The 12,494-nt window shown below is 36.2% G+C and overlaps 20 pseudogenes; all 20 read left to right on the top strand.

Moving 5' to 3' along the window:
* The first annotated feature begins 506 nt into the window (after positions 1 to 506).
* Positions 507 to 633, top strand: LOC128921218 (5S ribosomal RNA; annotated as a pseudogene).
* A 503-nt stretch (positions 634 to 1,136) lies between these two features.
* On the top strand, positions 1,137 to 1,263 carry LOC128921217 (5S ribosomal RNA; annotated as a pseudogene).
* A 478-nt stretch (positions 1,264 to 1,741) lies between these two features.
* LOC128921216 (5S ribosomal RNA) lies at positions 1,742 to 1,868 on the top strand (annotated as a pseudogene).
* A 501-nt stretch (positions 1,869 to 2,369) lies between these two features.
* On the top strand, positions 2,370 to 2,496 carry LOC128920738 (5S ribosomal RNA; annotated as a pseudogene).
* Positions 2,497 to 2,998: 502 nt separating this feature from the next.
* Positions 2,999 to 3,125, top strand: LOC128921214 (5S ribosomal RNA; annotated as a pseudogene).
* Positions 3,126 to 3,627: 502 nt separating this feature from the next.
* LOC128921213 (5S ribosomal RNA) lies at positions 3,628 to 3,754 on the top strand (annotated as a pseudogene).
* A 503-nt stretch (positions 3,755 to 4,257) lies between these two features.
* On the top strand, positions 4,258 to 4,384 carry LOC128920682 (5S ribosomal RNA; annotated as a pseudogene).
* Positions 4,385 to 4,886: 502 nt separating this feature from the next.
* Positions 4,887 to 5,013, top strand: LOC128921212 (5S ribosomal RNA; annotated as a pseudogene).
* A 505-nt stretch (positions 5,014 to 5,518) lies between these two features.
* LOC128921211 (5S ribosomal RNA) lies at positions 5,519 to 5,645 on the top strand (annotated as a pseudogene).
* Positions 5,646 to 6,149: 504 nt separating this feature from the next.
* On the top strand, positions 6,150 to 6,276 carry LOC128921210 (5S ribosomal RNA; annotated as a pseudogene).
* A 474-nt stretch (positions 6,277 to 6,750) lies between these two features.
* LOC128921209 (5S ribosomal RNA) lies at positions 6,751 to 6,877 on the top strand (annotated as a pseudogene).
* Positions 6,878 to 7,380: 503 nt separating this feature from the next.
* LOC128921208 (5S ribosomal RNA) lies at positions 7,381 to 7,507 on the top strand (annotated as a pseudogene).
* Positions 7,508 to 8,009: 502 nt separating this feature from the next.
* Positions 8,010 to 8,136, top strand: LOC128921207 (5S ribosomal RNA; annotated as a pseudogene).
* Positions 8,137 to 8,611: 475 nt separating this feature from the next.
* Positions 8,612 to 8,738, top strand: LOC128921206 (5S ribosomal RNA; annotated as a pseudogene).
* A 503-nt stretch (positions 8,739 to 9,241) lies between these two features.
* On the top strand, positions 9,242 to 9,368 carry LOC128921205 (5S ribosomal RNA; annotated as a pseudogene).
* A 503-nt stretch (positions 9,369 to 9,871) lies between these two features.
* On the top strand, positions 9,872 to 9,998 carry LOC128920681 (5S ribosomal RNA; annotated as a pseudogene).
* Positions 9,999 to 10,500: 502 nt separating this feature from the next.
* LOC128921203 (5S ribosomal RNA) lies at positions 10,501 to 10,627 on the top strand (annotated as a pseudogene).
* Positions 10,628 to 11,131: 504 nt separating this feature from the next.
* On the top strand, positions 11,132 to 11,258 carry LOC128921202 (5S ribosomal RNA; annotated as a pseudogene).
* A 502-nt stretch (positions 11,259 to 11,760) lies between these two features.
* On the top strand, positions 11,761 to 11,887 carry LOC128921201 (5S ribosomal RNA; annotated as a pseudogene).
* Positions 11,888 to 12,361: 474 nt separating this feature from the next.
* LOC128921200 (5S ribosomal RNA) lies at positions 12,362 to 12,488 on the top strand (annotated as a pseudogene).
* Positions 12,489 to 12,494: the final 6 nt, after the last annotated feature.

Here is a 12,494-nt window from a genome sequence, read left to right as displayed (position 1 = left end):
ACCATTTTTGTAAACTAAAATCACTAACGATACATACATTTATCATAACGTTGTTCAATATAAATACATAAATAATTCGTGAATTATTGTGTAATATTATTAAATTCAATAAATATTTATAACGTTTATTCCGAAACAAGTGCGTTTCTTTCTTCCTTTAAAAAAAGGGATTCGATAATCAAAAGTGAACATCAAGGTGAGTTTTTGTACAGTATCTACTACGTTTTGTGAGTCACTATGCGCGGTATTATGAGAAATAGGATTAGATATTGTATCTGCAAACTTGCAGATACATTTAAAAGATAATATCAATTAAAGAAATACATATATTTTAAATGCGAAATAGCGAAATAAGAGCTTAACTGTTGAACAGCTGATGGCTGTGATGAAGAGACTGTGCAAATTTGCCTCCGGATGAAAACTGAAATTTTACTCCGGCTATAGTCCCAAACTCACTTACGTGAAAGAGTAGTTTACTCATATAACGAATTCTAGGAAATCCATATGCCAACGACCATACCACGCTGAATACATCGGTTCTCGTCCGATCACCGAAATTAAGCAGCGTCGGGATAGCGGGCGCGGTTAGTACTTAGATGGGGGACCGCTTGGGAACACCGCGTGTTGTTGGCTCCCAACAACTTTTTTACCTTTTTGTCAAAGTTTTTAAATACTTTCCTAGTTGTTGTTGTTTTTTTATTTTTTTTTTTTCAGAAAGTCTCATTTTTTTTTTGGGCAGTATACACAACATTGCACAAGTATCGGAATACGAAGGTAGATAGTAAGCAAAAAAAAGTATCTAAGTATCTAAAATAAGCCAGTACATTAGAGTGTTATATAGTATCTACTACGTTTTGTGAGTCACTTATGCGCGGTATTATGGGAAATAGGATTAGATATTGTATCTGCAAACTTGCAGATACATTTAAAAGATAATATCAATTAAAGAAATACATATATTTTAAATGCGAAATAGCGAAATAAGAGCTTAACTGTTGAACAGCTGATGGCTGTGATGAAGAGACTGTGCAAATTTGCCTCCGGATAAAAACTGAAATTTTACTCCGGCTATAGTCCCAAACTCACTTACGTGAAAGAGTAGTTTACTCATATAACGAATTCTAGGAAATCCATATGCCAACGACCATACCACGCTGAATACATCGGTTCTCGTCCGATCACCGAAATTAAGCAGCGTCGGGATAGCGGGCGCGGTTAGTACTTAGATGGGGGACCGCTTGGGAACACCGCGTGTTGTTGGCTCCCAACAACTTTTTTACCTTTTTGTCAAAGTTTTTAAATACTTTCCTAGTTGTTGTTGTTTTTTATTTTTTTTTTTTTTTTCAGAAAGTCTCATTGCACAAGTATCGGAATACGAAGGTAGATAGTAAGCCAAAAAAAGCATCTAAGTATCTAAAATAAGCCAGTACATTAGAGTGTTAAATAGTATCTACTACGTTTTGTGAGTCACTATGCGCGGTATTATGAGAAATAGGATTAGATATTGTATCTGCAAACTTGCAGATACATTTAAAAGATAATATCAATTAAAGAAATACATATATTTTAAATGCGAAATAGCGAAATAAGAGCTTAACTGTTGAACAGCTGATGGCTGTGATGAAGAGACTGTGCAAATTTGCCTCCGGATAAAAACTGAAATTTTACTCCGGCTATAGTCCCAATCTCACTTACGTGAAAGAGTAGTTTACTCATATAACGAATTCTAGGAAATCCATATGCCAACGACCATACCACGCTGAATACATCGGTTCTCGTCCGATCACCGAAATTAAGCAGCGTCGGGATAGCGGGCGCGGTTAGTACTTAGATGGGGGACCGCTTGGGAACACCGCGTGTTGTTGGCTCCCAACAACTTTTTTACCTTTTTGTCAAAGTTTTTAAATACTTTCCTAGTTGTTGTTGTTTTTTATTTTTTTTTTTTTTCAGAAAGTCTCTTTTTTTTTTGGGCAGTATACACAACATTGCACAAGTATCGGAATATGAAGGTAGATAGTAAGCAAAAAAAGTATCTAAGTATCTAAAATAAGCCAGTACATTAGAGTGTTAAATAGTATCTACTACGTTTTGTGAGTCACTATGCGCGGTATTATGAGAAATAGGATTAGATATTGTATCTGCAAACTTGCAGATACATTTAAAAGATAATATCAATTAAAGAAATACATATATTTTAAATGCGAAATAGCGAAATAAGAGCTTAACTGTTGAACAGCTGATGGCTGTGATGAAGAGACTGTGCAAATTTGCCTCCGGATAAAAACTGAAATTTTACTCCGGCTATAGTCCCAATCTCACTTACGTGAAAGAGTAGTTTACTCATATAACGAATTCTAGGAAATCCATATGCCAACGACCATACCACGCTAAATACATCGGTTCTCGTCCGATCACCGAAATTAAGCAGCGTCGGGATAGCGGGCGCGGTTAGTACTTAGATGGGGGACCGCTTGGGAACACCGCGTGTTGTTGGCTCCCAACAACTTTTTTACCTTTTTGTCAAAGTTTTTAAATACTTTCCTAGTTGTTGTTGTTTTTTTATTTTTTTTTTTTTCAGAAAGTCTCATTTTTTTTTGGGCAGTATACACAACATTGCACAAGTATCGGAATACGAAGGTAGATAGTAAGCAAAAAAAAGTATCTAAGTATCTAAAATAAGCCAGTACATTAGAGTGTTAAATAGTATCTACTACGTTTTGTGAGTCACTATGCGCGGTATTATGAGAAATAGGATTAGATATTGTATCTGCAAACTTGCAGATACATTTAAAAGATAATATCAATTAAAGAAATACATATATTTTAAATGCGAAATAGCGAAATAAGAGCTTAACTGTTGAACAGCTGATGGCTGTGATGAAGAGACTGTGCAAATTTGCCTCCGGATAAAAACTGAAAATTTACTCCGGCTATAGTCCCAATCTCACTTACGTGAAAGAGTAGTTTACTCATATAACGAATTCTAGGAAATCCATATGCCAACGACCATACCACGCTGAATACATCGGTTCTCGTCCGATCACCGAAATTAAGCAGCGTCGGGATAGCGGGCGCGGTTAGTACTTAGATGGGGGACCGCTTGGGAACACCGCGTGTTGTTGGCTCCCAACAACTTTTTTTACCTTTTTGTAAAAGTTTTTAAATACTTTCCTAGTTGTTGTTGTTTTTTTATTTTTTTTTTCAGAAAGTCTCATTTTTTTTTTTGGGCAGTATACACAACATTGCACAAGTATCGGAATACGAAGGTAGATAGTAAGCAAAAAAAAGTATCTAAGTATCTAAAATAAGCCAGTACATTAGAGTGTTAAATAGTATCTACTACGTTTTGTGAGTCACTATGCGCGGTATTATGAGAAATAGGATTAGATATTGTATCTGCAAACTTGCAGATACATTTAAAAGATAATATCAATTAAAGAAATACATATATTTTAAATGCGAAATAGCGAAATAAGAGCTTAACTGTTGAACAGCTGATGGCTGTGATGAAGAGACTGTGCAAATTTGCCTCCGGATAAAAACTGAAATTTTACTCCGGCTATAGTCCCAAACTCACTTACGTGAAAGAGTAGTTTACTCATATAACGAATTCTAGGAAATCCATATGCCAACGACCATACCACGCTGAATACATCGGTTCTCGTCCGATCACCGAAATTAAGCAGCGTCGGGATAGCGGGCGCGGTTAGTACTTAGATGGGGGACCGCTTGGGAACACCGCGTGTTGTTGGCTCCCAACAACTTTTTTACCTTTTTGTCAAAGTTTTTAAATACTTTCCTAGTTGTTGTTGTTTTTTTATTTTTTTTTTTCAGAAAGTCTCATTTTTTTTTTTTGGGCAGTATACACAACATTGCACAAGTATCGGAATACGAAGGTAGATAGTAAGCAAAAAAAAGTATCTAAGTATCTAAAATAAGCCAGTACATTAGAGTGTTAAATAGTATCTACTACGTTTTGTGAGTCACTATGCGCGGTATTATGAGAAATAGGATTAGATATTGTATCTGCAAACTTGCAGATACATTTAAAAGATAATATCAATTAAAGAAATACATATATTTTAAATGCGAAATAGCGAAATAAGAGCTTAACTGTTGAACAGCTGATGGCTGTGATGAAGAGACTGTGCAAATTTGCCTCCGGATAAAAACTGAAATTTTACTCCGGCTATAGTCCCAATCTCACTTACGTGAAAGAGTAGTTTACTCATATAACGAATTCTAGGAAATCCATATGCCAACGATCATACCACGCTGAATACATCGGTTCTCGTCCGATCACCGAAATTAAGCAGCGTCGGGATAGCGGGCGCGGTTAGTACTTAGATGGGGGACCGCTTGGGAACACCGCGTGTTGTTGGCTCCCAACAACTTTTTTTACCTTTTTGTAAAAGTTTTTAAATACTTTCCTAGTTGTTGTTGTTTTTTTATTTTTTTTTTCAGAAAGTCTCATTTTTTTTTTTGGGCAGTATACACAACATTGCACAAGTATCGGAATACGAAGGTAGATAGTAAGCAAAAAAAAGTATCTAAGTATCTAAAATAAGCCAGTACATTAGAGTGTTAAATAGTATCTACTACGTTTTGTGAGTCACTATGCGCGGTATTATGAGAAATAGGATTAGATATTGTATCTGCAAACTTGCAGATACATTTAAAAGATAATATCAATTAAAGAAATACATATATTTTAAATGCGAAATAGCGAAATAAGAGCTTAACTGTTGAACAGCTGATGGCTGTGATGAAGAGACTGTGCAAATTTGCCTCCGGATAAAAACTGAAATTTTACTCCGGCTATAGTCCCAATCTCACTTACGTGAAAGAGTAGTTTACTCATATAACGAATTCTAGGAAATCCATATGCCAACGACCATACCACGCTGAATACATCGGTTCTCGTCCGATCACCGAAATTAAGCAGCGTCGGGATAGCGGGCGCGGTTAGTACTTAGATGGGGGACCGCTTGGGAACACCGCGTGTTGTTGGCTCCCAACAACTTTTTTTACCTTTTTGTAAAAGTTTTTAAATACTTTCCTAGTTGTTGTTGTTTTTTTATTTTTTTTTTTTTCAGAAAGTCTCATTTTTTTTTTTGGGCAGTATACACAACATTGCACAAGTATCGGAATACGAAGGTAGATAGTAAGCAAAAAAAAGTATCTAAGTATCTAAAATAAGCCAGTACATTAGAGTGTTAAATAGTATCTACTACGTTTTGTGAGTCACTATGCGCGGTATTATGAGAAATAGGATTAGATATTGTATCTGCAAACTTGCAGATACATTTAAAAGATAATATCAATTAAAGAAATACATATATTTTAAATGCGAAATAGCGAAATAAGAGCTTAACTGTTGAACAGCTGATGGCTGTGATGAAGAGACTGTGCAAATTTGCCTCCGGATAAAAACTGAAATTTTACTCCGGCTATAGTCCCAAACTCACTTACGTGAAAGAGTAGTTTACTCATATAACGAATTCTAGGAAATCCATATGCCAACGACCATACCACGCTGAATACATCGGTTCTCGTCCGATCACCGAAATTAAGCAGCGTCGGGATAGCGGGCGCGGTTAGTACTTAGATGGGGGACCGCTTGGGAACACCGCGTGTTGTTGGCTCCCAACAACTTTTTTACCTTTTTGTCAAAGTTTTTAAATACTTTCCTAGTTGTTGTTGTTTTTTTATTTTTTTTTTTTTCAGAAAGTCTCATATTTTTTTTTGGGCAGTATACACAACATTGCACAAGTATCGGAATACGAAGGTAGATAGTAAGCAAAAAAAAGTATCTAAGTATCTAAAATAAGCCAGTACATTAGAGTGTTAAATAGTATCTACTACGTTTTGTGAGTCACTATGCGCGGTATTATGAGAAATAGGATTAGATATTGTATCTGCAAACTTGCAGATACATTTAAAAGATAATATCAATTAAAGAAATACATATATTTTAAATGCGAAATAGCGAAATAAGAGCTTAACTGTTGAACAGCTGATGGCTGTGATGAAGAGACTGTGCAAATTTGCCTCCGGATAAAAACTGAAATTTTACTCCGGCTATAGTCCCAAACTCACTTACGTGAAAGAGTAGTTTACTCATATAACGAATTCTAGGAAATCCATATGCCAACGACCATACCACGCTGAATACATCGGTTCTCGTCCGATCACCGAAATTAAGCAGCGTCGGGATAGCGGGCGCGGTTAGTACTTAGATGGGGGACCGCTTGGGAACACCGCGTGTTGTTGGCTCCCAACAACTTTTTTACCTTTTTGTCAAAGTTTTTAAATACTTTCCTAGTTGTTGTTGTTTTTTATTTTTTTTTTTTCAGAAAGTCTCATTGCACAAGTATCGGAATACGAAGGTAGATAGTAAGCCAAAAAAAGCATCTAAGTATCTAAAATAAGCCAGTACATTAGAGTGTTAAATAGTATCTACTACGTTTTGTGAGTCACTATGCGCGGTATTATGAGAAATAGGATTAGATATTGTATCTGCAAACTTGCAGATACATTTAAAAGATAATATCAATTAAAGAAATACATATATTTTAAATGCGAAATAGCGAAATAAGAGCTTAACTGTTGAACAGCTGATGGCTGTGATGAAGAGACTGTGCAAATTTGCCTCCGGATAAAAACTGAAATTTTACTCCGGCTATAGTCCCAATCTCACTTACGTGAAAGAGTAGTTTACTCATATAACGAATTCTAGGAAATCCATATGCCAACGACCATACCACGCTGAATACATCGGTTCTCGTCCGATCACCGAAATTAAGCAGCGTCGGGATAGCGGGCGCGGTTAGTACTTAGATGGGGGACCGCTTGGGAACACCGCGTGTTGTTGGCTCCCAACAACTTTTTTTACCTTTTTGTAAAAGTTTTTAAATACTTTCCTAGTTGTTGTTGTTTTTTTATTTTTTTTTTCAGAAAGTCTCATTTTTTTTTTTTGGGCAGTATACACAACATTGCACAAGTATCGGAATACGAAGGTAGATAGTAAGCAAAAAAAAGTATCTAAGTATCTAAAATAAGCCAGTACATTAGAGTGTTAAATAGTATCTACTACATTTTGTGAGTCACTATGCGCGGTATTATGAGAAATAGGATTAGATATTGTATCTGCAAACTTGCAGATACATTTAAAAGATAATATCAATTAAAGAAATACATATATTTTAAATGCGAAATAGCGAAATAAGAGCTTAACTGTTGAACAGCTGATGGCTGTGATGAAGAGACTGTGCAAATTTGCCTCCGGATAAAAACTGAAATTTTACTCCGGCTATAGTCCCAAACTCACTTACGTGAAAGAGTAGTTTACTCATATAACGAATTCTAGGAAATCCATATGCCAACGACCATACCACGCTGAATACATCGGTTCTCGTCCGATCACCGAAATTAAGCAGCGTCGGGATAGCGGGCGCGGTTAGTACTTAGATGGGGGACCGCTTGGGAACACCGCGTGTTGTTGGCTCCCAACAACTTTTTTACCTTTTTGTCAAAGTTTTTAAATACTTTCCTAGTTGTTGTTGTTTTTTTATTTTTTTTTTTCAGAAAGTCTCATATTTTTTTTTGGGCAGTATACACAACATTGCACAAGTATCGGAATACGAAGGTAGATAGTAAGCAAAAAAAAGTATCTAAGTATCTAAAATAAGCCAGTACATTAGAGTGTTAAATAGTATCTACTACGTTTTGTGAGTCACTATGCGCGGTATTATGAGAAATAGGATTAGATATTGTATCTGCAAACTTGCAGATACATTTAAAAGATAATATCAATTAAAGAAATACATATATTTTAAATGCGAAATAGCGAAATAAGAGCTTAACTGTTGAACAGCTGATGGCTGTGATGAAGAGACTGTGCAAATTTGCCTCCGGATAAAAACTGAAATTTTACTCCGGCTATAGTCCCAATCTCACTTACGTGAAAGAGTAGTTTACTCATATAACGAATTCTAGGAAATCCATATGCCAACGACCATACCACGCTGAATACATCGGTTCTCGTCCGATCACCGAAATTAAGCAGCGTCGGGATAGCGGGCGCGGTTAGTACTTAGATGGGGGACCGCTTGGGAACACCGCGTGTTGTTGGCTCCCAACAACTTTTTTACCTTTTTGTCAAAGTTTTTAAATACTTTCCTAGTTGTTGTTGTTTTTTATTTTTTTTTTTTTCAGAAAGTCTCATTGCACAAGTATCGGAATACGAAGGTAGATAGTAAGCCAAAAAAAGCATCTAAGTATCTAAAATAAGCCAGTACATTAGAGTGTTAAATAGTATCTACTACGTTTTGTGAGTCACTATGCGCGGTATTATGAGAAATAGGATTAGATATTGTATCTGCAAACTTGCAGATACATTTAAAAGATAATATCAATTAAAGAAATACATATATTTTAAATGCGAAATAGCGAAATAAGAGCTTAACTGTTGAACAGCTGATGGCTGTGATGAAGAGACTGTGCAAATTTGCCTCCGGATAAAAACTGAAATTTTACTCCGGCTATAGTCCCAATCTCACTTACGTGAAAGAGTAGTTTACTCATATAACGAATTCTAGGAAATCCATATGCCAACGACCATACCACGCTGAATACATCGGTTCTCGTCCGATCACCGAAATTAAGCAGCGTCGGGATAGCGGGCGCGGTTAGTACTTAGATGGGGGACCGCTTGGGAACACCGCGTGTTGTTGGCTCCCAACAACTTTTTTTACCTTTTTGTAAAAGTTTTTAAATACTTTCCTAGTTGTTGTTGTTTTTTTATTTTTTTTTTCAGAAAGTCTCATTTTTTTTTTTTGGGCAGTATACACAACATTGCACAAGTATCGGAATACGAAGGTAGATAGTAAGCAAAAAAAAGTATCTAAGTATCTAAAATAAGCCAGTACATTAGAGTGTTAAATAGTATCTACTACGTTTTGTGAGTCACTATGCGCGGTATTATGAGAAATAGGATTAGATATTGTATCTGCAAACTTGCAGATACATTTAAAAGATAATATCAATTAAAGAAATACATATATTTTAAATGCGAAATAGCGAAATAAGAGCTTAACTGTTGAACAGCTGATGGCTGTGATGAAGAGACTGTGCAAATTTGCCTCCGGATAAAAACTGAAATTTTACTCCGGCTATAGTCCCAAACTCACTTACGTGAAAGAGTAGTTTACTCATATAACGAATTCTAGGAAATCCATATGCCAACGACCATACCACGCTGAATACATCGGTTCTCGTCCGATCACCGAAATTAAGCAGCGTCGGGATAGCGGGCGCGGTTAGTACTTAGATGGGGGACCGCTTGGGAACACCGCGTGTTGTTGGCTCCCAACAACTTTTTTACCTTTTTGTCAAAGTTTTTAAATACTTTCCTAGTTGTTGTTGTTTTTTTATTTTTTTTTTTCAGAAAGTCTCATTTTTTTTTTTTGGGCAGTATACACAACATTGCACAAGTATCGGAATACGAAGGTAGATAGTAAGCAAAAAAAAGTATCTAAGTATCTAAAATAAGCCAGTACATTAGAGTGTTAAATAGTATCTACTACGTTTTGTGAGTCACTATGCGCGGTATTATGAGAAATAGGATTAGATATTGTATCTGCAAACTTGCAGATACATTTAAAAGATAATATCAATTAAAGAAATACATATATTTTAAATGCGAAATAGCGAAATAAGAGCTTAACTGTTGAACAGCTGATGGCTGTGATGAAGAGACTGTGCAAATTTGCCTCCGGATAAAAACTGAAATTTTACTCCGGCTATAGTCCCAATCTCACTTACGTGAAAGAGTAGTTTACTCATATAACGAATTCTAGGAAATCCATATGCCAACGATCATACCACGCTGAATACATCGGTTCTCGTCCGATCACCGAAATTAAGCAGCGTCGGGATAGCGGGCGCGGTTAGTACTTAGATGGGGGACCGCTTGGGAACACCGCGTGTTGTTGGCTCCCAACAACTTTTTTTACCTTTTTGTAAAAGTTTTTAAATACTTTCCTAGTTGTTGTTGTTTTTTTATTTTTTTTTTCAGAAAGTCTCATTTTTTTTTTTGGGCAGTATACACAACATTGCACAAGTATCGGAATACGAAGGTAGATAGTAAGCAAAAAAAAGTATCTAAGTATCTAAAATAAGCCAGTACATTAGAGTGTTAAATAGTATCTACTACGTTTTGTGAGTCACTATGCGCGGTATTATGAGAAATAGGATTAGATATTGTATCTGCAAACTTGCAGATACATTTAAAAGATAATATCAATTAAAGAAATACATATATTTTAAATGCGAAATAGCGAAATAAGAGCTTAACTGTTGAACAGCTGATGGCTGTGATGAAGAGACTGTGCAAATTTGCCTCCGGATAAAAACTGAAATTTTACTCCGGCTATAGTCCCAATCTCACTTACGTGAAAGAGTAGTTTACTCATATAACGAATTCTAGGAAATCCATATGCCAACGACCATACCACGCTGAATACATCGGTTCTCGTCCGATCACCGAAATTAAGCAGCGTCGGGATAGCGGGCGCGGTTAGTACTTAGATGGGGGACCGCTTGGGAACACCGCGTGTTGTTGGCTCCCAACAACTTTTTTTACCTTTTTGTAAAAGTTTTTAAATACTTTCCTAGTTGTTGTTGTTTTTTTATTTTTTTTTTTTCAGAAAGTCTCATTTTTTTTTTTGGGCAGTATACACAACATTGCACAAGTATCGGAATACGAAGGTAGATAGTAAGCAAAAAAAAGTATCTAAGTATCTAAAATAAGCCAGTACATTAGAGTGTTAAATAGTATCTACTACGTTTTGTGAGTCACTATGCGCGGTATTATGAGAAATAGGATTAGATATTGTATCTGCAAACTTGCAGATACATTTAAAAGATAATATCAATTAAAGAAATACATATATTTTAAATGCGAAATAGCGAAATAAGAGCTTAACTGTTGAACAGCTGATGGCTGTGATGAAGAGACTGTGCAAATTTGCCTCCGGATAAAAACTGAAATTTTACTCCGGCTATAGTCCCAAACTCACTTACGTGAAAGAGTAGTTTACTCATATAACGAATTCTAGGAAATCCATATGCCAACGACCATACCACGCTGAATACATCGGTTCTCGTCCGATCACCGAAATTAAGCAGCGTCGGGATAGCGGGCGCGGTTAGTACTTAGATGGGGGACCGCTTGGGAACACCGCGTGTTGTTGGCTCCCAACAACTTTTTTACCTTTTTGTCAAAGTTTTTAAATACTTTCCTAGTTGTTGTTGTTTTTTTATTTTTTTTTTTCAGAAAGTCTCATATTTTTTTTTGGGCAGTATACACAACATTGCACAAGTATCGGAATACGAAGGTAGATAGTAAGCAAAAAAAAGTATCTAAGTATCTAAAATAAGCCAGTACATTAGAGTGTTAAATAGTATCTACTACGTTTTGTGAGTCACTATGCGCGGTATTATGAGAAATAGGATTAGATATTGTATCTGCAAACTTGCAGATACATTTAAAAGATAATATCAATTAAAGAAATACATATATTTTAAATGCGAAATAGCGAAATAAGAGCTTAACTGTTGAACAGCTGATGGCTGTGATGAAGAGACTGTGCAAATTTGCCTCCGGATAAAAACTGAAATTTTACTCCGGCTATAGTCCCAAACTCACTTACGTGAAAGAGTAGTTTACTCATATAACGAATTCTAGGAAATCCATATGCCAACGACCATACCACGCTGAATACATCGGTTCTCGTCCGATCACCGAAATTAAGCAGCGTCGGGATAGCGGGCGCGGTTAGTACTTAGATGGGGGACCGCTTGGGAACACCGCGTGTTGTTGGCTCCCAACAACTTTTTTACCTTTTTGTCAAAGTTTTTAAATACTTTCCTAGTTGTTGTTGTTTTTTATTTTTTTTTTTTCAGAAAGTCTCATTGCACAAGTATCGGAATACGAAGGTAGATAGTAAGCCAAAAAAAAAATCTAAGTATCTAAAATAAGCCAGTACATTAGAGTGTTAAATAGTATCTACTACGTTTTGTGAGTCACTATGCGCGGTATTATGAGAAATAGGATTAGATATTGTATCTGCAAACTTGCAGATACATTTAAAAGATAATATCAATTAAAGAAATACATATATTTTAAATGCGAAATAGCGAAATAAGAGCTTAACTGTTGAACAGCTGATGGCTGTGATGAAGAGACTGTGCAAATTTGCCTCCGGATAAAAACTGAAATTTTACTCCGGCTATAGTCCCAATCTCACTTACGTGAAAGAGTAGTTTACTCATATAACGAATTCTAGGAAATCCATATGCCAACGACCATACCACGCTGAATACATCGGTTCTCGTCCGATCACCGAAATTAAGCAGCGTCGGGATAGCGGGCGCGGTTAGTACTTAGATGGGGGACCGCTTGGGAACACCGCGTGTTGTTGGCTCCCAAC

Source organism: Zeugodacus cucurbitae, chromosome 3 (assembly GCF_028554725.1).
Source record: "Zeugodacus cucurbitae isolate PBARC_wt_2022May chromosome 3, idZeuCucr1.2, whole genome shotgun sequence".
NCBI classification, from domain to species: domain Eukaryota; kingdom Metazoa; phylum Arthropoda; class Insecta; order Diptera; family Tephritidae; genus Zeugodacus; species Zeugodacus cucurbitae.
The sequence above is the reverse complement of the archived record's forward strand: the minus strand, read 5'-3'. Positions and strand labels throughout refer to the sequence as shown.